The 26,659-nt window shown below is 35.2% G+C and overlaps 2 long non-coding RNA genes across 2 annotated transcripts in view; both read left to right on the top strand.

Moving 5' to 3' along the window:
• LOC148127584 (uncharacterized) overlaps positions 1-26,659 on the top strand; it is a 143,177-nt gene that overhangs the window by 39,180 nt on the left and 77,338 nt on the right. The gene's annotated exons all lie outside the window — the stretch shown is intronic.
• LOC148127585 (uncharacterized) lies at positions 932-5,056 on the top strand. The gene is made up of 2 exons (XR_015740966.1): positions 932-1,160; positions 4,900-5,056. It is a non-coding gene; the product is annotated as an uncharacterized LOC148127585 (long non-coding RNA).

Here is a 26,659-nt window from a genome sequence, read left to right as displayed (position 1 = left end):
TGAAAAATTGTAGGGAGGATATTAAAGTGCTAAAATATAAATATGCAATATAAAAGTGCTCTATTTTAGGGAAGCATTTTTCAAATGGGAATGGTTACAAGACATTTGAATCATTCTGAAACTGCCCTTTTATTTAAATAGTCATGAAAATGTTGCAAAATATGAACTATATGTAAAAATGGAATTCCACTAAAATGTTTGCCTTTCATTATAGTTTACTGAGATTGTCTGGGCAACCCATGAAACTCATTTAGAAGTCATCATCTGTATCTTCCTTAAAGGCAAATATATATATATAAATAAATCAGACACTTCACTATTCTTTACCTATTGCAAAATACAGCCATTGTATTTTTAACCATTTGAAGCTAAACAATTAATTTTTTCATTAACCCCCCCCTTTTTTAAAGAATACAATGTTAATTAACAAAAAACAGGTCCTCCATTGGAAAGGCTCACCAGTCCAAGCTTAATTAAAAAGACAACATCATAAGACAGAACCATAACATAACGATAACTATTTATTTATTGTATCCTAGCTTTATTGTTTTCATAAATAATTCAAGGCAGCAAACATATGTTAATACAGCAGCCTTATACATTTTGAGGATATATTTTGTTCAAATATTCATTGACCTTTTTGAATCATTCATTTCCTGATTCTTTTTCTCTTAAGGGAAATATGTGGAAGTAGCCATCAGATAGTTATTTACAAAGGCATTGTTTAAAAAGAATGTATAATTTGTTCAATGATAAAACTCATGCTTCCACCTAAAATGTGCAGGTTTCCATCATAGCTACAATCATAGGTAACACAATTCAAACATTTCCCTTTTGGAGAACTATTTCAGTTACACTAGCCAATATTCGGGTGGATTCAATAAGTAATTCTGTGAAAAACTTTATATCTTCATCTAACGGAAGGGGCTGCATTCCTTGCTTCATGATAAGGTAAGCACTGAATATGTACTGGATAATCAACTAATTTTTGGCTTCTTAAGTTGTTATTGGCTAGATATTTGCGTTGTGCAAATCCTTTTACACAACACAAATTTTGGACTGCAAGTAGCATGGCAAAACTTTTCTTTTTGAATTGCTGAAGCAGCCACATCTTCAAGCTTTGGGCAGCATCTTATACATGGTTCACACTAACACTGGAGGTATGTACAATAACAATTACCGAATCTCCCCTTTTTCTTTGGTGGATGTGATTTTAATCCAGTGTCATTACTTTCAAACTCCTATAATTGTAAGCTGCATTAAATGTTCAGTTATAATGTGAAGATTTAAGTCAAATCTAAAAGAAGCAGAAGTTTCTTCAATTAAAGCTTTTTCTGGCAAAAAGCTTCAGAAAATCCAATATTTTATTTCCCTAGCAGTCTTTTACCAAAATGGACTTCTAATTTACAGTTTCAATGATGCTACAAAGTTATTAAATAATAACAATATAGTAAATCTAACACTGAAACTAGTAGATTTAAATGGCACACATTTTTTTATTGTTATCTCCATCATTCTAGCAACAATAAACTCCTCTACATATATTTCAAGCTTATTCATGTATGCTAGCTGAGGATTTTGAGATCTGTATGACCAATACATGATTCATAATGAAATAGATTTAAGTAAGGCTTTTAATCAGGTGCTATACATTCTGGATTATTCTCATGCTTACAGGAACCTTTGTGAATTATACTTCCTTGACTGGGTTGTGAGCTGTCTACACCCAGTGGCGATCAAAGTCAGGCTTAATGGTTTTAGGAAATTGGTTGCTTCCCTTTATGTCCCAAAAGACTCTGCATTAAATAGTTATCCGGCAATTTACTGACCTGTTTTAGCATATGAGCTATTTTAGCTTTTTCTGACTTTTCCAAGGAGCATTGTTTTAAGTTTAATGTGAAAAAAAAAGAAGTTTTATTTGAGGAAGGAAGTCACATTTCGATACCTCCTGAATGTAGAAGTGCAGCCCCAAGATTTTGACTTGTCCCCCATTTTCATGCACAGCAAATGCTTGGGGCTTTTAGGAAGAAAGGCATATGGATCTCTGAATGACCATTATCATTCTGTGTTTATTTCTTTGGGGAAATTGTACAGATAACTGAAAAGGTCTACTCTATGTACTAGGGAGGCTTTATTATACAAAATTACATAACCAAGGTTTTTCTTAATTTATTTAACATTAATTAACTCTTAATGCTTATACCATTTTATATGAGACATGTCTCTAAAATCAAAATAGCCCTAAGTCTAATCATTTTCCTCTTTTGTCTTGCAGGTATGCTTGGCTTTTTTATACCCGCATAAGATAACATTCTTCAGTCAGAGATCCAATCTTTCCATTTGCTCAAGCCAGAACATCTACTTTAACTTGCCTTTAGCCATCTTGACTTTAAGCTGGCTGTTTTGCTAGCTTGCATTCTACAATTCCAAACTGATGTGGTTTCTTTGGCTTCTCATAGTCTTTTTATTTTGCATTGTAGGAGGAAGAAAGTACATTACAAGTTTTGCTAGATGGTTTAAATGTGCATTCTAATTTGGTAAATGACTATATAATCCATAATATTTTCCCATCTCATCATGGTCAGCTGCATTAACCTTTGGAAGCTTGTAGAAACCCTATCAATTCCAAAAAGCATGTTGGTAAATAGGAATAGTCCTCATGCAATCGCAGATACTGCTGGTTGATTTTCTGGAATTTTCAGCTCAATAAGATGGCTGCTGTTTAAAACAGCTGCAGAGGTTTTCATTCTGTGCCGAAGTGTGGAAGTGAGGGGAAAGGTGTAAAGGGCTTTTGATGGGCTGTCAGTGAAGGGCAGTGGCTATCAAACTCTGATTCTCTCAGCTTTATGTTTCTGGTTTATTGGAATCCATTATGTTTTTGCTGCCAGTTGCTCACTGCATTTTGTCCTAGTGGTGCTGCTGCTACCACCAGCATGCTATCACCATGCAACTTCTTTTTCTGCAATCTTCTTTAAATGTATATACCACATTCAGGTGCTAAAGGTATTTTACAGTTGGAACCCCAGTTGTGGTCCAGGGATGTTCAATCTGCCTTAATGTTCCAGAGTGGGAGAAAACAACAAAAGGAAGGAAGGGCACATGCTGATTGTTTCCACATATTTATACCAGTGGTAACCAAATGTTTCTGCCAAGGAGGCCATCAATCAGGACCTAAGGCTTATCTTCTGGGGCCTTAGCTTAGAGTGAAGGATCACACAGGCACACAGCACCACAAAAGCACAACAAGCAAGAATATGGATGTTAACTGTACTCTTAGAATCACATCTTTTCTACTAATCAAATAAAAGACACTAGTCAGATTTTGCTGTAATTTGTTTCATTGAAACTTCTAGAACTAACTCTAGTAAGTCTGCAGTGACTTAATGCCTGATTAAGATCGCCTAGGTAGGTCTTAGTCACAGTCAAATTCCTATCAAACATTTAGATGTTGGTGTAGCCTATTTAAGGCTACCTTAATTATATTTGCTGAAAGTCACTCAAAATCCTCTTTAGCAGAGGGTATGCATAGACCATAGATGACCAACTAGTGTTTGTTTTATTGCTGCCCCTGATCCCCTAAATAAATATTTATTTTGGCAATTGTCCAGTTTGTTTACCAGCCATTTACAGACTGGAGAGCTTAAGGAAAATTAAATGAGTTACTTAAAAATGCTGTTTATTATTTTTTTAGCCTTCTTCAGACTTGTTCTCACAGAAGGTAGCTTTGAAAACATTGTGGCATACACAACATTTTAGTGGATAGTTTTGAAATCAGATGCACACAGAATTTATAAAAGATCTGTGTACATCTATAGTTTATATGAGCGATAGTGTGTCTCAAAAGTATATATATATAATCCATCCATTCTGATGCTTCTTCAGTTATTGTCTTTATTTTTGCATCCTTCCCTCCTTTCCTTTAGCTTAAACTTATCATAGGGTAACTCTGGGTAGCTGATAGTTACATATACAGCTAAAAAATAAAAAGTTAAAATCAAACATTAAGATCACTTTACAAAGTAATTGACAAAAAGGAATTGGCAACCCATGGATATGGTTGGACTTATGATGAATAAAGTTTCCAGGGATAGGCCAATTATATCTAACAGTCTTAAAGGAGCTTGTAATGTCATCTCAGAGCTTTTTCTATGACTTTGAGACATCATGAAGGATTGGCATAATGCCAGAGGTTTAGGAAAGAGCACATGCCTGTTCTTTTATCCAGAAAGAAAGAAAAAGATCTGGGCAACTGAAGACTTGATATCAAATCAGTATGATATCAATTCTTTACAAAATTCTGGAAATAATTATTGCCAGGTGGGGTCTAGCATATGGATTTGTTAAGAACAAGTGACAAGTGACACAAGCAAGGTATCAACCTAATTTAATTCACCACTGACTATTGAAATTCAGCCTTTTTTGGCATCAAAAAAACTTTTTGACAATCTCTCATGAAATTCTACAAGACAAAACATAGGTTGGGTTATGCTGTCATATAATGAATGCAGAGCTGTTGAACAATTGTTCTTTGTCAAATTGTACCCATTTTAAGGCCCTGGGTTGTTCAAGATATAAATGAAAGGTTACAAAATATGAATATCTATTTTGCATATGATACAAAAATAGGGAGATAGTAAATATCTTAGAGAAGAGTATCAAGATTGAGGAGGATCATGGCAAGTCAGGACATGCACCAAAAGCCAGAAGATGAAGGTCTACAGGAACAAATGCAGATAATGCTACATTTAGGTAGGAAAAATCAAAAGCATGAGTACATGAAATGAATACACACCAGACAATATAATACAATTACAAAAAAGCAACTGCAATTCTACTTTGTATTAACAGAAATATAGTATTAAGATCAGAAAAATAATTATTGTTCTTTGCTTTGATCAGAACCCACTTGGAATATTTACCTAGTTCTGGATATCAGGAAGGACTGGAAGAGAACAACCAAGATGATAAGAAACCTAGAAGAAAACAAGGAAGAAATGGTGGAGGCACTGAGTATGTTTGTTCTGCAGAAAAGAAGAATACAGGGAGATACAATAAACATCTCTACAAGTGTCTTAGGAGCTGTCACACGGAAGACAAAATTATTCAGAACATGGAATAGAAAACAAAGGATTTAAATGATAAGGAAGCAGATTTCATTTGGGCTTCAGGAAAAGTTTCCTAATAGTAAGATCTGTTCAGCAGTAGAACAGACGGCATCAGGAGGTTGTGGACTCCTGAGGAAGTGGAGATATTTAAGCTAAGGCTAGATAACCATCTAACTGGATGCGGTAGTGGTGGATTTCTGTACTGCACAGCAGGTTGGACCAGGTGATTGCCAAAGTCCCTTCAAATGCTGATATTCTACAATTCTATGATTATTTTTTTAAAAAAACCCTTTTATATCTGATATATAAAGGTAGCAAATTGAGCAGGAAAATGTGTGGTTGTACACAAATGATGCTAACTATATAATGGATATGGAAAAATCCTATTTATGTATCATCATCATAAAAAAGGAAAACTAATATTTTTCTCCTAATTATATTGCCATATTTCTTTCCCACCCCTTTTTTTCATCTAAGTTGGTGAAGGTCTTCAAGGCAGAAACTAGACAGACATCTATTGGAGATTTTTTTTGTCTGAGGTTTTCCTACGCAAAAAAACCTTCCTACAACTTTATAACTATAATTAAAAGAAGATTTACTTTTGTTTATTTACATTTCTCTTCTGGTCAAGGAACAATAATTGACTAACAGAATCAATTTCCTTCCCTGAATTATGAAGTGATATTGCTCATGCTGTATGCTTTTCCTTTGTTTTCTGTAACATCAATTATTTTTATTTTTAGGACATTAAGCCATTTAGTACCACCACTTTAGTAATAAAATGCAGAGTATATGTTGATAACAGGGTGGGGAAGAATACTGTGTTATTTATTCCAAAGGAGATTCTAAAATTAATTCTTGAACAGTCCTATCGTGTTATGAAATCAAATACTTCTGCTAGGAAGTTTTCCTTTTTCATGATGACAAAAATAGCATTCATAGCCAATCACCACATGCTTCATATTTTATTCAGTAGCCTGGAGATCCAAAAATACAGTGCGTGAAAAATATTCATTGTACCTTTAAAGAATGAAAAGTTTTGTTATTGGGTTATTCCCCTTCCCCAACAGTCAAAAGCAGCTTCAGAAATAATTTAAGTCTGATCAGCTGAAACCAGCAAAGTTATATTTTCTAACCATTTTCTAACGATTGATATACAGATTGTCTACATTTAATATAATTTTGAATGAAAAAGACAGACTGTTTCAATCATAGCGCAATAGCTTATAAATCTGCTTTTCTCCTTTGTTCTGATGAAGCTTTTTGTGTTTCATCATTATTTCATTGATTGCTTCATGGAGTTGCAAACTTTTGCACTCTTTTGTTCCTGATATAACTAAGGAGAATCTACATGGCAATTTGTATCCTTTTGTTTCCGCTGTGAGACTAAGCCAATATTTTGTTAAGTTATAATTACTGTTCTGTAATCACACATTAATGAATAGAAAAAATGGTAATCAAGGGCCACACAACCAACCTGGTGTTCTGACTGGGAGATACAGGCTGACCATTGTTACATTTTAAGTTTTATATATGGTAGCAAACGCCATGATTTCTCAATAAAGCAATAGTATATTAGAAGCTAATCTCTTCAAAACCAACGTAATGAGTGAAAAATGTTTTCAGGGAATCAAGGTGAAACAGATCAGCAAGTAAGCCAAATATTAGGATTGGGACACATGTTGGTGGGAAGCACATAACCAGAAAACTTTAGCTGATTTGGCAACCAAAACTGAAGTTCTAACTGGCCTGCATTGGCCTCTGAAATACACCATGGCTTGCCCTTTTTAGTCTTTATTGGCTTCCAGATAATTTCTGAGCCAACAGATTTCCTCTCAATCAATCAATCAGAATAGAGTTGGAAGGGACCTTGGAGGTCTTCTAGTCCAACTCCCTGCTCAAGCAGGAGATCCTATACCATTCCAGACAAGGAACAGTCCAGTCTCTTCTTAAAAAGCTCTATTAATGAAGTGCCCACAACTTTTAACAGCAAGTTGTTCCATTGTTTAATAACCCTCACTATTAGGAAGTTTCTCCTCCATTCCAGGTTGCTTCTCTTGATTAGTTTCCATCCATTGTTTCTTATCCTGCTTTCTGGTCCTTTGGTAAATAAATTTACCCTTCCTCTTTGTGGCAGCTTCTCAAATACTGGAATACTGCTATCATGTCCCCTCTAGTCCTTTTCTCTAGATTAGCTATACCCAATTCCTGCAACTGTTCTCCATATGTTTTAGTCTCCAGGCCTTTAATCATCTTAGTTGCTCTTCTTTGCACTTTTTCCAATGGCTCAACATCTTTTTTGTAATGTGGTGACCAAAACTGGATACAGTATTCCAGGTGTGGTCTTACTAAGGTTTTATAAAGTGGTATTAGTTTTTTAGGCTGCTGTTGCTGTCTCATATTTAAATGATCGCCCACTAGAACTCCAAGATCCCTCTCACTGTTACTGTATTTATTTATTTATTTATTTATTTATTTGGTTTGTCAATTGCTTACAAGATAATAGGTATAAGTAAAAACATAGTTATGAATACATATAAGATTATACATATAAGATAAATACAAATAAAAAAATAAACGAAACAATAGGACAGGGACGTTGGTGCGCTTATGCACACCCTCTACAGATCTCTTGGGAAAGGGGTGAAGTCAATAGTAGACAGTCTTAGGTTAAAGTTTTTGCGGATTGGGGAAGAAACTACAGAGCCTGGTAGAGTATTCCAGACATTGACCACTCTGTTGCTGAAGTCATATTTCCTGCAATCAAGTTTGGTGCGATTAACCTTGAGTTTGTATCTATTGTTTGCTCTTGTATTGTTATGATTGAAGCTGAAGTATTCATTGACAGGTAGGACATTGCAATGTATGATTTTATATACTATACTTAGATCAGACTGAAGGCAGTGTAGTTCAAGGTTTTCTAGATCTAGAATTTCGAGTCTGGTGGCATAAGGTCTTCTGCAATGAGTAGAGGAGTGGAGAACTCTTCTTGTGAAATATTTCTGGACTTTCTCAACTGTGTTAATATCAGATACATAATGTAGGTTCCAGACTGATGAGCTGTATTTGAGTATTGGTCTAGCAAATGTTTTGTGTGCTCTAGTTAGTATTGTGATATTACCAGAGAAAAAGCTACGTAAGATTAGATTAATGCCTTTTTTGCTATGTAGTTACAGTGGGCTCTAGCACTTAGGTCATTAGAGAGGAGTACTCCAAGATCCTGGACAGAGTTTGGATCATCAACAAGGTCTTGACTATTCAGCCTATATTTTATTTTCTGGTGTTTTTTTTTTTGCCAATATGTAGGACAGAGCATTTATTTGTCGAGAGTTGAAGTTGCCATTTGTTTGACCATTATGATACATAGTCAAGGTCTTTTTGAAGGGTAGCAGTATTGTCAGTGCTGTTGAATAGCTTTACATCATCAGTGAAAAGAATGCAGTAGCTCTTGATATGATCATAGAGGTCATTTATGTAGAGTATGAAAAGAGTTGGTCCTAGAACACTGCCTTGGGGGACACCACTGTTGACAGGTACAGAATTTGATAGGACGTTCCCAATTTTGACCATTTGTTGTCTGTTTGACAGGAATGCTTCTATCCAGTTATGCAGGTGTCCAGAGACACCTTAAGATTTTAGTTTTAAGAGTAGTTTGTCATGTATCACTGAATCAAAGGCTTTACAGAAGTCTATATAGATTTTGTCTATTGCTTTGCCCTTGAGTTGTGTAGTCCATATGTTTTTGCAGTGTAAGGGTTGCAGATTACAGGATAATTTTTTTCTGAAACCAAATTGTTTATTAGAGAGTAGGTTGTTTGTCTCTAAGTGGAGGATGATGGATTGGTTAATAATTGATTCCATGACTTTACAGGTGTCACAGCTTAAAGAGACTGGTCTGTAATTTTCAACTAGGCTGGGGTCTCCCTTTTTGAAGATGGGGATAACCATGGCTTGTGACCATAGTTTTGGCAAGGAGCTGGTCCTGAAAGATTTTTCAAAGATTATGCTTAGAGGTTTGGCTATGGCAGTGGATAGCTTTTTTTAAAGAAGTAGTCACATATTCTGTTCGGTCCAATAGATAGAGATGGTTTTAGATTGCGTAGTGCTTTTTCAACATTGTCTTCTGTAAAATCAATATGTATTAGATCATTGTAGTTGTCTGTGGTTTGACTAGGAAATACTGGGCATGATCCATTGCTGTTTACAAATACTGAGCCAAAGAATGTGTTAAAGAGATTGGCTTTAATGGTGTTGTTGTTGCAGTCTTTACCATTAGGTCCTTTCAGGGGTGGGATGGACCTTGATTCTTTTAGTTTGTTGTTTACAAAAATTGTAGAAAGCATGGGTGGAATTGGTGCATAGAAGGTTTTCCTCTTGTTTAATGTGATAATTGGTATATTCAGTCTTTTATCTGGTAGCATATATTTTTGTATCGGCTTTTGAAATTGGCAACGTGACCAGATTTGTTTTTCTGCCAAAGGGATTTCTTTTTGGATTGGAACTACTTTATTGTTATGGGTAGTTTGTTTTTCCTGGTTTTGGGAGTTGTTATTGGTACATATAGTTTGATGACTCTTTTGACTTCAAGTAAAAATATGCTGTAATGGTCTTCTACAGTATTGCATCTAGTGAATAGAAATTGCCAATCAAGGGATGAGAGATTGTTTACAAGATCATAGTTGCCTTTTTTGAACTTATAATTGGGGATTCCATCATTGTGGTTATTTTTGTGTGGATGAATGTTGAGACAAAAGTCAATCATGTTGTGGTCACTGTTGGAAAAGAGTTCTTTAATTTGTATTCCATAAACTGAATTCAAACTATTGCAGAAGATGAGATTGAGGCAGTTGTTAAGTCTAGTGTTATTGGTTACTAGTTGTTCTAGTCCCAGATTTGTTACTGCATTGTAGAAGGTTGCATGTGTGGGTTCAGTTGTACATTCATTAAGGGTCCAGTTAATATGAGGTAGATTGAAGTCATCAAGAAAGATAAAAGTGTGTGGGCAGAATGCTGCCCATATTAGTAGTGTATTTAGCTTGTTTACATGTTTGATGTCATAATCAGGGGCTCTGTAACATAGTAAGAACCGAAATGTTATATTTAAGGACAGTTCACAGACGATAGTCTCAGGAATAGTAAGCTCCTGGGTAACTTGGATGTTTGTTAGATGTAGGGACTTTTTATAGAAGATAGCAACACCACCTCCTCTACAGATTTCATGATCTGATCGGTAAACATGATAGTCTATTACTGTGGTAATGGAGTCAGAGAGAGATGCATTGAGCCATGTTTCACAGACAAATATAATGTCGAATTTAGCTGTATTTAGTAAGAGGAGGTATTTTATTCACAAGGCTTCTTGCATTGAGTAGCTTGCATTTAAGGCCAGTTGTGGTTGGAATAGAGGTAGTTAGGGGCATGTGTGCCTAGTTTTGAGTGATGTTGGATTGGATGGGGTGGGGTTGGATGCAGAGTTGTGGGTTGTGTGACTTTCTTTTGATGGAATCAGCTCTGTAGTCAATGTATAGGTCCTTTTCTCCATTGTCTAGACGTTTTTTGAGTTCTGCGCGGAGTTCACGGGAGCAGATTCTTTGCAGTATGGATAAGTCTGGTCTTGAGCGAAGTTTTTTATGGGTGGGATTGGATTTTGCAATGGCATTTATTGTATGAATGAATATACGTTTGCTGGACTCATTTTTGCAAACAACTCTACAAAATCTTGGAGCCACAAAGCTGTCATTGTATTTGTACCCAGGGCCATCTGTGGTTATTTCAATGATATCTTCAGGAGAAATGTTTGTTGTATTTGAGTTGCTTATGATATCACGAACTTTGGTGATGTTGTCTGATTTGTTGGTGTCTTCGAGACCAAATAAGATGGCATTTGGACACTTTTGTTCATGTTCCATGATGTCTCTGATGAGTAAGAGGATATTATTTGTGGAATTATTTGATTGGATAGTAATGGTTTGTGGCTGTGGTTTGGTGGTTATTTTTGGTTGTAGTTGTGATTGTAGTTGAGGTAGTGGTTGTGATAGTTGTGTGATTTGATTTGGAACTGATAGGTAATCACTTATCTGTGCTGTATTTTTTTTCAAGAGAGATTAGGCTTGCTTGTATAGTTCTTTCAAAACTTGTTGCTAAGCATTCTTCTATTGAGTGAATGAGTGGTTATATGCTTTCAACTCTGTTTAGCTTAGGAAAACATGACGGACATAGACAAAAGAATGTATCGGAATTCTTAATGATTTCAGCTAGGCTTTTGTTTGCGTTTAAGCAGGCAGGGTGGGCTTGATTGTCACATAGGCGGCATTTGATGTTAATTTCATTTTCATTGATGGTTTCAAGACATCTGTAACGTGCAGGAGTCTGGGAGGTCATTGGTAGAGATATTTTTCTTTTTTTTTGGTTTGGAGTTTTTGGCTAGCATGGTCAATGGCAATAGTACACTAAACAATTACAATAGCTAGTTAATGTGATAGGTAGACAGTTACTTAATGAATGTTGGTAATTAATAAATGTTAATTGATATGTTAGAGATCAATTCAAAAGTAAGGTTACTTATCACTAAAAATCAATCAATCAATCAATTATTCAAATCACTCTAATCAAATAATTTTGCTAAGCAACAAACAACCTAATTAATTACATTAATCACTAATCACACTGGTCAATTAAATTCACTAAATCACTGATTTTACTAATCAGATATTCAGTAATCACACAAAATGCACTAAACACTCTAATCACACTAATCAATAAAAACAAATCAATTAATCATTTTTGAGCCAGGTACTTGTAATTAGTACTTGTACCTTTGTTTTTCTCCTGACTAAGGGTAAAACCTTGCTTTTCTCCACATTATATTTCATGTATCTTAACCATGTTCACTGAAGATTTTCTTCTACGTACCCATGTTGTTATGACTGCAAAAGCAATATGGTCTCAGATATAGTCTGTCAGCTAAAAACTGCTTCAACATCCACAGAGAGCTTTCAATTCAAGATAGACAAAATGAAGCCTCAGGCATGAAAGTGGAAAGTCAGTAAAGGAAATCATGTCAGAAAACTGAACCACCTCTTAAAAACTGGGAAAACTGCTTCCAGAAAAGACAGGATAGATTACTAACTGTATCTATTCCAAATGTTTTCCCATTATTTGGGTGACATCTGCTATCTAACATTTGTCCTGTTACCCCTTTCAATTTGTTGTTTTAAATTCTTGTGCTTGTATCATTTTTATATAGTTATTTTTATTACAGTTTTTGTAAATCCCTCCCCACTAAATCCATAGATTCTGGAAATGTACAGCACAACAGCAACAACAACAACAACAGCAATATTCTAAGACAAAATCCTGCAAACATTGAAGTCATATTGAAGAAAACACACCCCAAATATGTGTGTTACATGGAGCTTTGGGTTCTCACTGGATTCCATTTTCTAGATATAAATAAAGTATTGACTGTTTGATTGTTATTATGAACTTTTCTTCTGGATTTTTGTATGATTTCATTCATTTTGATGGAAATAAAATTCCTTTTGTTTGTTTCTTTCCAAAGATGAGAATTTAGATCATCTCTGCAGCTTTGGTTGTTTCTGTTTGATTGTCCCAAGAGAAATAATCATGAGCTCTATTTATATTTGGAAACAGAGGCTGGCAGGAGAACTACAGAAAAGACATATGAGGGGACCCAGCACTTACCACCAACTTTACTGAAAGGCATTCAAAGGCATTCATTTACTTCCCCCTGAGAATGGGGGAAGTAAACAATTGTCTTCTTTTTAAGAGAAAAAACAGCCAGGTAACTGAAGGATTCATGCCAAATCTGTTGGGTTTATTTGTATGTTTGTTTACTTGTTTTGAAAAGCATGGTCCTCACATTAATTTTGCTGTTAATTGCAATGAAAGGTAAACCAGAGATAAAAGAAATTACTTAATTCCACTAGAAACAGAAGAAAAGCACAACACATAAAGCAAGTATAAACTGTTTGTATGCAGTTAGCTTTCAATGGTTGAATATTTATTTACAACATCGTAAATCATAGTCAAAGGACCTTCCTTCCCTTTGTCCTTCCTTCTCTTTTGTGCCTAGTCTCCCATTTGGTGCACATCCCCTCCCTCATTGCTTTTGTCTTTGTTACAATTTCAGTTTGTGAAAACCAATATCCATCCACTAGATATCCTCCCAGGCATTCACAATTAGGCGACACTTGCAGTCCAGGGAAGGGGATCCAACCCCTATGATTTGAGATAACATTGTGGTTTCTTTCCTCCCCTAAAGCTGTTTGTGAGTTTAGAAGAAACTGCTTTGCAACAGCTCTAAATTTGTTAATTGTTGAATGCTTTTGTTGAATAAGTGGATTCTCATTAATCTGCTTCTGCATGGTGAATCCCTGGTGGCTGCTTTGAAGGCATGTTAATTATAGCAATAATTTCCAAGTCATTTGCTAATCATTGCCAATTTTCATGCAAGAAGGAGTCAAGAACTTGTCCAATCTTGCACAGAAACGCCATCAAGTTCTGAAATTTTCTTTATTTTAAAAAAAATTTCTTGCAATTTGTTTGCCTCAGTAATTTCTAAGAAATGATTTTGATCTTGTTGTGGTCTTTATAAAGAAGCTAATCCAGGGATTTCTCCTCCTTTTCCTCTTTTCCTTTTATTCATCTTCATTTTACATCAGTAACAGAAGAATATATTGTAATGTATTGTTAGCTGCCCAGAATCGTAACAATGATATTGGAGACTCTGTGCATTATTTATTTTATAAAAAGAGAAAGTTAACTGTCAGAATCCGTGAAACACAGGAAGCATATTCATTTCTTCAAAATAAATATGCTATGATTGTACTAAAAGTCACAATTCCTGAAAATATGTCTGTGACCATACATAACATTAATGCCTTATTGTGATCCAGGTGGCAGTTCCTACCATGATAATGAAACAAATTCTTTGGGAATCAAGGAGATGGCAAAACAACATAAAAAGCATTATTTTACAGTTTGCAGAAGATATACCAACTCACATTCTTTAATAAAGATGACTTAGCCCATTTGGTCTGGTCACTAACAGAGCACTTATGCCTTATGACATTTTGATAGGTCCTCAGGACCACTTCTTTTCAGTTGGCCTTTGACATAGGATGACATAGGATGTTGAAACCCTCCCATACTACCATTTCTTACAATACTAGACAACACAGTATCAACAACAGATACCTTCAAATTTCTAGGTTCTATCATATCACAAGACCTAAACATCAAAAACATCATCAAAAAAGCACAACAAAGAATGTTGTTTCTTTGCCAACTTAGAAAGCTCAAACTGCCCAGGGAGCTGCTGATACAGTTCTACAGAGGAATTATTGAGTCTGCAATCTACACCTCTATAACTGTCTGGTTTGGTTCTGCAACTCAACAAGACAGACATAGACTTCAATGGATAGTTAGAACTGCAGAAAAAGCAATTACTACCAACCTGCCTTTCATTGAGGACCTGTATACTGCACGAGTATAACTGCACGAGTCAAAAAGAGGGATGTGAAAATATTTACAGACTCCTGATACCCTGGACATAAACTGTTTCAACTCTTATCCCAGTTTTTCCCCCAAATGCCATCACTCTGCTAAACAAATAATTCCCTCAACACTATACAACTATTTACAAAGTCTGCATTACTATTACTATTAATCTTCTCATCACTCCTTATCACCCATCCCCTCGCACTTGTGTATGTATGACTGCAACTTGTCGCTTGTATCCTTATTTTATATTGACTGTTTCCTAGTATGATTTGATTGCTTATTGTACCCTATGACTATTATTAAGTGCTGTACCTTATGATTCTTGACTCTTGACAAATGTATCTTTTCTTTTATGTATACTGAGAGCATTTGCACCAAGACAAATTCCTTGTGTGTCCCATCACATTTGGCCAATAAAGTATTCTATTCTTTTAAAAAAAGTTAGTTTAATAAAATATTAAATGGAGTGATCAATATTTCACTAATGTTCCATTCCATCTATGTCCCTGGCAACTAAATGTTGATTAAAATATAAAAAGTTGTTGTATTTGATTTTAGGTCCTCCTCTTAGGTTGTATGCTGCCCAGAGTCTTAACTACTGAATTAATGTGTTAAACCAGTATTGTAAAATAATAAATAATAGAGTAACTCAATGGATCTGTAAGTGATCTTATAATATTTGCCAAAAGTTGAGTTCAAGAAATTCAAAATACTGATATCCTTGTTGAGAATTTCATGCTGTAATGACAGCCTACTGTAACTATCTATTAAGAAACCCTGCAGTGTGACAGACAATTTTGGAGTCCATATTGTCGATTGTTTGAGCATGGAAAATATTGCAATCATTTTTTACCTTGCTAAATTCTATGATGTGCATCTCATGAATGTTGATTTATGTTCATATGATAAATTAGATATTCAGATGTGACAACCAAGCCAATTAATGCTATACAAGTGTACTATAGATCCAAACAGGCCAAAGAAAGTATGATTTTTCTGTCCTGGATAAATAAAATTCAAAACTAATTTCACCAAGAATATGAGCCATTATAAATTTGCAAATTGCCCTTATATTCAGTAATATTTGCAGTCAATTTACTTCCAAACCCACCCTCTCACCAAAGTACCTAGCCATAAAGAATCACAATGTTGCACTTAACATTCAAGTTTGTCCCATATTTTCTTGTTAATATATTGTTACTATATATACTACTAGTATACGTCCTATGTTATACAATTACATAAACCATTTTGGAATCTAAACAACAGTATTGAACTACTAACAGACAATACATCTGGTTTTCTAAGGTGCTTCAGAAACTAACAGATCAGCTTCACTTTGTCACAAACCTCTTCTATTATGAAACATAAACGTTCACATTAAAAGATGAAACATGAACTTCTTTAATTGATTTTTGAAGTAAATTAACTACAATGCATTGGCATGGATTTATCACCTTGATAAAGCCTTTTCTTTTATCTGGTGTATCTGATGCAAGAATAATTATGTCAAGCATGTGATGGCTTTACTGAAAAGCTTTCTGTAGTTTTCTATTTACTGGAGTTTCTCAGGATTTCAAGTAAGATGATCCAGGGCTGCTTTATATTAGGCAGGAAGTGGCTTCCACTGGCTGAGATATCTCACTGGATCTAATAAACAATAGCAGTCAGAACATTAATTCAATAGATTAAGACTGAGCTTGAAAGCTTCTTTTGGAGGGGTAAAAAACATATTAAGGAGGCATACTTTGATACTATCCAGAGCCAGAACTTATTATCATGATTCTAAATGATTTACTATACAAGTTGGAGATATAAAGACCACCAGCAATAACACATGGGATGGAATGCACAAAGACTTATACTCTCCAAATAATGACATTAGGCTTATAGTACAAGGCTGTTCCCTTGGCTACTTCACTGGTGGAATATGAGTAAATTTCCAGTTTATGTATTTTATTTAAACTAACATTTAGTTTTAAGTTCATAATGTTTTTGAGATGACTAGAGAATTCCTAAGTACCAGTTTATCTGTTTATTTGAATGAATTAGCTACTCAACTCCAACAGACTCTGGGCATGAAAACTAGAGAGAGAAAAACACATAAAAATATAAATCAGACAGACAGCCCACACTAAAATAAAATAGTTACTGGAGTTGTGAATCATTCTCATGCTTTCCTGGTTGACTGTGTGAAGCACAAGGTTGGTCATTGTAGGACTATAATGGTGGACTAATTGGCACTTTGACCTGATCAAGCACAGATCTTGTTATGATTTTTTTTTTAAATCTCAGTAATTCTAGTCTGGCTGGAAGTAAATTAAATTATGTTATGTTTGGCTGACGTGATATTCCAAAAGTGTATGAAATTTCATGAAATATAGAGTCGAACCCAGCTCGATTAAAGATAGTTCAAGATTGATAAATAATGAAATAATCATATTTTTCATCATGTAACAAACAGAATAGTTATTTCAATATTAGGCTTAGTCATGTACTATTCATGCTTCACACTGTTGTAGAAAAACAAAAGCTTGCAATTTTTTTAGGTTAGTTTCTCCCTGGTTTTTGAGTCCTAATGTACTTAGTTCTGTGGCTGAGGTCATCAGAAATTCTTCTTTAATTATTATTTTTTAAAAAGTCAAAATTTGTGAAATGCTTGTCCCAGTTGCATCTTCATAATTTTTGCTATTTTCTGTAAACTGTTTAATTCCATTAAGATTCTATTATATGTAATGTTTTCATAAATGCTGTATTTTGCAAAAGATTATCATTACATTGGGTACATTGATAATATAAATAGGAAAATTGTGCAAATGAAGTTAGAGCACAATCCTTATCATTCTTGTGCATTACAAGCATGACAAGAATAATTACAATAATTTGGATGGTAGAAATGAACAAATCTTTGAGAGGTATTTCACTTCAACAAAGATTTTAGTTTTTAAGGCTTCATTAATCCATATGATTACTAGAAAAGCACATAAAATTGTATGGGAAAGTAGCTTTTGTATTTTTTGTTGCAAATGTGGAATGAAATTCACATATATACTGTACTTTGAATGGTGAGATAATTTTTTCATGTTTCTCTTCATAATAAATGAATAAAACACAATTCTCCATTTAATTAAATAAAATCAGATGTCAAATAGAGGAAAGAGTTTAATACTAGATCAAATGAAAAGGATTGAGAGGAGGGGCGTATAATAATCTAGAGGCTTAACACCGAGAACAGAAATAAGACACAGCAGGAAAAAAGCAAAGGAAATTCAAAACAATAATCAAAAGAATAGTGCCCAGAAAATGAAATGTAATTACACTGCATACACTTTTTTAGACCTTTGCATACTACTGTTTCAGGAAAATATTAAGACAATGGAACATGTCCAAAGATGGACAACTTAAAGAAAAAATTATTAAGAGATAATAGGATACCCAGACGTCTTCCAAAATGTGTTTTCTATTACTGTAAAGTATAGGACTTGATCCTTGAGTCCTAGGCCTTTACAATGTGGGGTGCCACAGGGGTTGAGCTTTTCATCACTCCTTTTTAACATCTACCTACAATTGCAGTTAGGGGAGGTCATCTCTTGATATGGGGTCCATTATTATCAGCATACTGATGATACCCAATTATATATCTCCACCCCTAGACAGAGAAGTGATGCTGCTTGGAGACTACGTGTTTCTAAATAGGGTGGAACCAGCTTTAAGTGAACCCTGGTAAAACTGTGTGACTATGGATTTTTGCTTTACATCTTTTTGTACCCATCCTACCAGGACAGATAGGGAAAGCCTTCCCCCAAATATTGTCTTTTGTTGGGAGATAGAAAGCATGCCTTTTCCATGGCAGCTGCTGTCCCATGGGACACTCTGTCCCCGAAGTTCAGCAGGCCTCTATTCTCCTAGCCTTCCCTTATGTTTAAAAATAATTTTATTAAGTTCCTTTGGACATTTAGTGTGGAAGGTTATTTGCCATTAGACAAGGATTGGATTAAGTAACATTCAATACTCTTTTCAATTGAATTATTGATTTGATAATTAAAACTTGTTCATTTTAATTTGTGTTTCCATTTCATTAAAAAAATCATGATTTGAAGAGGTATATGCTTTTGTGATTCCTTTAATGCAATATGGAAATATATAAGAATATACCTTTATTAAAAAATTGCTTTGTAGTCATCTTCCAAGCAGGTGGCAGCATCTAACTAATTTTGGAGGACTGTGAAAAAGCTAACAGGATTGGACCTCATCATATGGCAATTGGTCACACTCCAGAAGTTAGTCTACAAGATCAGAAAATTTACTTCTTAAATATGACTGGGAAAAAGAGATACAATTAAATTGAATGCTTGATATTTATAATGTTTATACTCTTGGACATTTTTATTTAAATTGTTTTCACCTATGGAACCAATCTGATTATTTTAGGAATGCTGTGCCAAAAGAATAACAAGTGGTCTAAGGTCAGATGCAGTATATTTAATCAAATGTTATCGGAACAACAGAAAGATTCTAAGGCTTAATGAATGGCTTTACAAGAGTTGAGCCAATGCCAAGATGATAAAGTTGACATTCTATAACAGTTTGTGGAGGCAGATAAATCTTGGATAGTTTCCATGTAAAAGGACAACCATATGTTATGTTTTGGAATATTCATTGTAATGCCAACATCAGTGACTATTGTATTCCAATGTTATTTTATATTGATTTTCATGTTATGCTATTAAAATTATCTACAATTTTTGGTTAGGTTTTTGTTATTAATGGATTTTCAGAAGTATCCTTTTAGGAAATACAAATTGTAGAGTGCTGTTTATTTAATATATGGCAAATATGCTTCTCTCATTCTGTCTTTCCTTACTGAAAGTAGAAGAGATTAAAAGATTGTTGTAATTGTTTTCCTGGGCATGTTCTTCCATTATTATTTTTTAATAGCAATATGAAGGTGGTTTCCCATGACCTTGTTCCGGGATGTTTTTAATTACTCATTTTCTCACACAGCCCTAGGATTTCCTGGTGCTCTCCCATCTAAGTATTAACAAGGTCTAACCCTGCATGGGATTTTTCCAGATAGGTACTGTTATTTGTTCAGACAATCCCATAATAAAGACTTTGAAGAAGGGAAAATCTAGTAAATAAAAATGCCTATCCCACACTCTTCTATTTTACCAAGGAGTAGACTGTGGTAAGCTTACTGAAGTCTACATAAACTATGTCCACTACATTTCTGTTATCCACTAATTTAGTCACTTTGTAAAGAGTGCAATAAGGTTTGTCTGGAATGATTGTGTTTTGACAAAGCATCAGGCTTCTAGTAATGGTCTTGCTTGTTTCTAGGTGCTCACTTAATTACCTTAATTACCCTTTTCAGGATTTTCACAGGTATTGATATCTGGCTGATTAGTCTGCAGTTTCCCAGATCAATTTTTCCCCATTTTGTAGATTGGAGCCACATCATCTCTTTTCCAGTGCTGTGGTAGTTCCCCTGTGTTCTAGGAGCTTTGAAAGTTTTTGTTTAGTGGTTAACAATGTGGGATGGATAGCACCATTACCAGATGAATTCACAAGTGGCTGGCCAACCACATCAGCATCTAGTTCTTAATGGAATCTATATAGAAGAAAATATTGAAGATTCTGTCTTAGGCCCAGGACTCTTCAATTCTTCATATATATTTAAATGAGGGGGGAAAAAGGAAGCACATAAACGTTTCAGATACACCAACTTGGAGGAATAGCTAACACTTTAGAATATAGATTTAAGATTCAGAAGAATCTTGACAGATTTGAACATTGGACCCTATTCCACAAAATGCAATTAAGTGGTGAGAAAAGTAAGGTTCTACACATAGGCAAGAAAAACCAAAACCTGTGTCAACAGTACTATGACAGGGATCTAGGTGTTTTAGTAGAGCATAACTTAGTTATGAGCCAGCAGTGTGTTACAATTGCCAAAAACCACTGCAGTTTTAGGCTGCAACAATAGAGGAATACTTCCAAGATCACATGAAGAAACAGTATTGTTTTATATTACAATGGTGAGATTACATTTGGAATACTGCATCCAATTCTGGTCACCATGATACAAAAAAGATGTTGAGAACCTAGAAAGAGTTAAGAGAAGGAGCAACAAAGATGATAAGAGGTCTGGAGGTTAAACCAAGTGTTCCATATGAACAATTGAGTGAACTCGGTATATCTAGTATAATAAAGAGAAGAACTAGGGTTGATCTGATAACAGTCTTCTAGAACTTGAGTGGCTGTCAGAGAGAAAAGTGGGCTGATCTATTTTGTGGGTGCTCCATCACTGGAGGTTTTCGGGAACAGACTGGAGAGCTGTTTGTTCGGAATAGTACAGGATGTCCTGCTTGAGCAGGGTGTTCGACTAGAAGACCCCCAATGTTCCTTCTAACCTTATTGCTACATGTTCTACTATTGAGAAATATATTTCAGTTTAAATAACATGATAATTTTTAAAATTACATCTGCATCTTTAAATCAACATGCATATATTTAAACTTCCCTCTCCCCCACAGTTTTTTTCATAAATTGAAAGATTCCAACTTTGGAAAATATAGTTTTATGTTAATGTAGTCAGTGATGGGATTCAATTTTTTTTTACTACCAGTTCTGTGGGCATGGCGTGGTGGGCATGGCAGGGAAAGGTTACTGCAAAATCCCCATTCCATCCCCACCCCACTAACCTGCTTTCCAGCTCTGTTCTCCTGTGCAGGGCAACCAAAGAAGACCCAGCTGATCAGCTGGGACTCGGGAGGCAGAGAATAGATGGGGTCGGGGGCAGTCCAGTTCTCCAAACTACTCAAGATTTATGCTACTAGTTCTCCAGAACTGGTCAGAACCTGCTGAATACCACCTCTGAAGGTAATATCTTTGGTCTTCCAAGAAAATGTTTATCATACTAAAAGTGTCTAACAAATAAGAAACTGCAAGTGGACACTTCCCTAACATATTTACCAAAGCTGATTCAAATATATTGATTTCTAGCACAGAAACAGTCAAAGACAATCTTTTAAAAACATTCTTTCAGAGGTTCAAAAGAACCTAGAGATTTTTTTTTCCTGAACTAAATATGTTTTTAGGATTAAAACATCTCTAAATTCTGAAGTCATTCATTGGGCTATATAGGATATAAGATGTTCCAATTATTTATTCCAAATTTCTTATATATTCTCCAAATGTTTTTTTGATCTTTTTTAAAAATTGCAATACACTGTCAGTCAAACTTAATAGAAGCCTTTTTCTAGGACACTCAATGCCTCTAGGGTTTTAGAAGCCACAAAGCCATTGGGACTTAATGATGTACATAGCAAGGGTTTTAATTGCATATTTTGCTGTTCAACCTTGTAATTCTCTGGCAGAACCTCAAAGGTTTAAAATAAAAAAAAATACTTAACGTTTTTGTAATGAACCTATTATAAACACATTTTCAAAAAAAAATTGTGTTGCCATTTTAAAATGTTCATTTCTCAAGAGGGGAAAACCAAACTTAATTTTTTTTTTGCCCAGTTGGCTTTAGTACTGGAAACATAACCAAATGTGGAACCCAAAGTTTGCCAGGATTGTACGGGAACTAAATTGGAACTCTCAAGTTGAGCCAACAATGGTAACAAGTAAGTGTTGTTTCCATTCCAATACATGACTGAAGTTAGCAAATAAGTCCGCTGGTAACAGTCTATGGAGATTCTCAGCCATCCAAATCATGATTGTCCCAAGGCTCCACACCCATTTGCACTACCCAGGTGACCCTGAAGACACAGATAAACCTTCAAGGGGCCTCAATGAATCTCTAAAAGGATGCAAATGACCAGCTGTCTGCAAGGAATATAAACCCTTCCATTCCCCACCATCCAGTCAGAGCTGAAGAAGCTTCTTGAATGAGAAGTGAAGCATCTTCAAAAGAAAAAAAAATAAAGTCCAGTTGCCTCTTGAAAGCACCTTTGGGACAGTGCTCTTGTAACATTTAAAATTAAAAAGTTTAAAACATCATCACTATGAAAGTGATATAACTTTAACCAGGAGATGCTGGGCATCATGTAAAAATTTAACCATTAAGTCACTGATGTATTTCAAAATTTTAAACTGAATTTTTTGAGTCATCTTAAACATTGGTGCCAGAGCAGACATCAGTCTTGATAAAAACTTCATTTTCACTTCATTTTTATTATTTATTTATTTAATAAACAAATTTATATGGTCACCCAACTCTCACACACTGACTCTGGGAAGCTTGCAACATTAAAAATTCACAATATAAAACCCCATCTTCTGCCCCATGGCATCAACAAATAAACTCACACCAGTTATGTTCTCAGGCCCACTGAAAGAACCAATTAATTAACCAACACTAATTCTTCCCTGAAAACTTTAAACTATTTTCATCCACCTTTTTATATCCTCTTTCATCTAAATTATATATTTTGTTCTTATTCATTACACCAGATACTGATACACCAGTCTATTTTATAGACTTCCCAAGTATGCTAATTCAATAGGCAGACTTTTCCTAATTAGCCTCCCATTTAGTGAAACGGTAATATGTTTGCCCATTAGTTCCTTGCTATCACTATTTTACTATTAGAATTCAGGCATCCTTAGTCTGTTGTAACATTCCGTTCTTTTGATTTATTTGTATTGTGTGTAATGGATGCATACTGGAAAAAAACAACTGTATGAAATAATTTGTTTGTTTTAATTCTGATCAATTTAATAGAAATATTAATGAGTATTAATATTAAATATTTCATTATTAGTAATAAAAGACTATTAATAAACTATTAGTGTTGGAATTCCACAATTGGTGTTGCATTATAAAAATGTTATAATAGACTCCTACAACCATAAAGCTCATTGGGACCTTGGAGGTCTTCTACTTCAAGCTGCTGCCCAGACATGATGTCCATATTCCATCCCAACCCAATGGTTATCCAATCTTTTCTTAAAAATCTCCAGTGATGGAGCACCCACAACTTCAGCAAGCTGTTCCATTGGCTAATTGTTCAATAGTTGCCAATTAATAATAGGAAGAATAGAAACAAACAAAAATATTAAATTCATATAAGTATCATATTAGTAATTGTCCAATAATTCACTCTGATATACATAACACTCAGTTTATAAAAATAAACCCTTATCAGTGAATGTAGATCCCTATTTTCCACCCCATATTAAATGCATATATTTTTTTTCACCCTTCACAATAGTCATTAATATTTTATAAACAATTCTCACCACCAAAACCACTCCCACCAGCACTGACAGGGCAAGTTACTAGTATATAAAAATAAGAGCAAACCCCACACCCTACTAGCTCTGATAATGTTATCTAATTTTGTAATGAAATGTCTGCAACAAAACAATTAAACCCAGAAAGCACAAAGGACTCCATAACTGATATGTCAGGCCACAGACCAAAACTGTTTTCCGAACTGATTTTAAAAAATATTTTGAAGTGTTTTAAAATCACTTAAATATACTGATGTGATTAGCAATGATTAAAAAAAAATGAAATGGAGCTTGATTTTGGTAGAATCACATGACGAGCAATATGAATCCTGGCAACCTAAATATTCCATGTTGGGCAATAAGGTGAGCCAGCTGGGGAATTCTGGGAGTTGAAGGCCATATGTCAGACTAGCCACAACCTAAACCCAGTGGTGGGATTCAAAATCTTTTACTACTGGTTCTGTGGCTGTGGTTTGGTGGGTGTGGCCACGTGACTGGGTGGGCATGTTTTTTTTACAGCCCCCACCCATTTTGGGGAGCTTCCTAGACACAGAGGAGCCTCGGGGGTGTTTTTGCTCTCCTAAAGCTCCTCTCGGGCTCTGGAAGAAAAGAAACAGAGCATGGGAGGGGCACACAGCACCCCTCCAAGCTCCATTTTGGGAGCTTCCTAGCCTCAGAGAAGCCTAGGGGTGTGTGTTTTTGCTCCCCTAAGGCTCCTCTGGGGCTCTGGAAGAAAAGGAACAGAGCATGGGAACGGCACGCAGGGAAATCCTGGCACAGCTGATCTTATCTACAGTTGATTGTCAGGAGGGAATAAAAGAAAGAAATGCCTTAGGTGAATGTCAGGAAGGCGGGCACCATGAGCAAGCATCGAGTGGGAGGGTGACCAGGTGGAGTGGGGGGGTGGACAGCCAGAACTTACTACCTGTTCGGCAACCCACACCACCGGCTGAATACCACCACTGCCTAAATCTCTAAATAGAAATGATAATTGGCTCCATTTGTTGAGAAATACATAGTTTTATTAGAAATCAAGTATTTTGCAGTATAGCATAGCCAGAACTGAGAATTGTGCAACAAAATCCCTAAGATCTACTCTCCCGCCAACTGTCCCTCGCTGCCCACCCTACTGTAACCAATCAAGTCCATACAAGATATTTTCATAACTCTCAGCCCAAGAACAGCTTGGTATGCGGGTCCCTCCTTCTTCCAGCTGGGTGACCTTGGGACAGTGTCTTAAGGAGGTACAGACTCAACTTTCAATTATCCAAGCATCCCCCTCCTCGTACCCCCTCTCCACAGTTCATAGCAGTCTGTCACCGCATAACATCGAAGCAGAGCAAGCATAAGGAGACAGCTGACACCATAGATTTTAAAGTTGCCAAGGCTGAGAAACACTTCCCTAAATATTTACATTAGCAAACCACATCTGCACGCAAATGAGTAACAATGTTTCACAAGATTTTATGCTTTTTCAAAATGTCTTCTGGGTTGACGTCGTAGCCACATTCAGTATTGACTATGGTAAGGATAAAACCCTGCTTGACTGATTCTCCTCCAAGAGGGACAGAGAAAATAGATCTTATTTGCATTATAGTGTGAAAGACACTTCAGAGAATTCAGTGCCCCTTTCGACAGTGAGGGCCCCTGCACCCATCAATGTGGAAATGGTTTGATCTAAAATCTGATAATACTTGCTCTCCTCTCCACATACTCTCTCACACACATTGATCAGGGTAAGTTGAGCTACTACAAGCCACATAAAATGACATGGGTATGTTATCTAAATGTTACAGATTAAAAATTGATAATTCCCAGTTGGCTCCACCTCAAAGATGCCAAAGGAGATTGAAAGGAGAAAAATTAAGAAGAGATAACATTAGTTTTCTGAAGAAAAGTTGAAATACGTTTATTTTAAAATAGAAAAGTAAAGTTGGACACTTGGTTAAATCCATTCTAACCATCCATCCATCCATATCTTGAGAGTTGCCACATGGAAGAGATCAGAGGTTTTTTTTCTTTCTTTTGCCTTTCAAGGAAAAATTGGATCAGGCTTTTATTACAGGAAGTAAATTTAACTCAAATGTTAGGAGAAATCACGGATTTTTGATTATATGATTACTTCAACAGTGGAACTACTTACCTAAAATTGCAGTGGATTCTTCAGCATTAGAAGAGCTTTAAAAAGAGTTTAGACATCTAAGTGAAATTTCTGTATTTATATCTAGACCATAGACTAGCTTATAAAATTCATTCAAACAATTAAAGAGTCTTTCAAAAGGATCCATTGCAATCCATGGCATACACACACACACACACACACACTTATGAAGGAACAAACACAATTCATATGGTTATTTATTTTGGTCATCCATCCATTTCTCTCTCTCTCCAGGGGATTATTTTCAATATTAACACAATGCATAAGGCAAGGGCAATTACATCATTTGTCTAGTACAAAGTGTTGGTATTTTCATCATGGCAGATTAGACACACATGCATTCATTTTCTCTACTATAAACATTAAAGTTCTAAAAAATATTACTTCTATTTATATGTAGTAAATCAGATTTTACTGTACTTGTTTACACATTTTTGGTATTCAGTTTGAATTTGCAAATGTTTGATATCTTTAATATAAACATATTTTATGATAAAATCTAAATATGTTTCAATTTAGTATATATATGGAACTAATTCCTAGAACCTCCTTTTATTAATTTACAACAAATGAGATATCAGGCCTATAGAGACTAAATTGCCTGGTCCATGCATATACTTGACAT

Source organism: Pseudonaja textilis, chromosome 1, assembly GCF_049901715.1.
Source record: "Pseudonaja textilis isolate UNSWEBS1 chromosome 1, rPseTex1.2, whole genome shotgun sequence".
Classification (NCBI taxonomy): Eukaryota; Metazoa; Chordata; class Lepidosauria; order Squamata; family Elapidae; genus Pseudonaja; species Pseudonaja textilis.
This window is presented reverse-complemented; position numbering and strand designations above follow the sequence as displayed.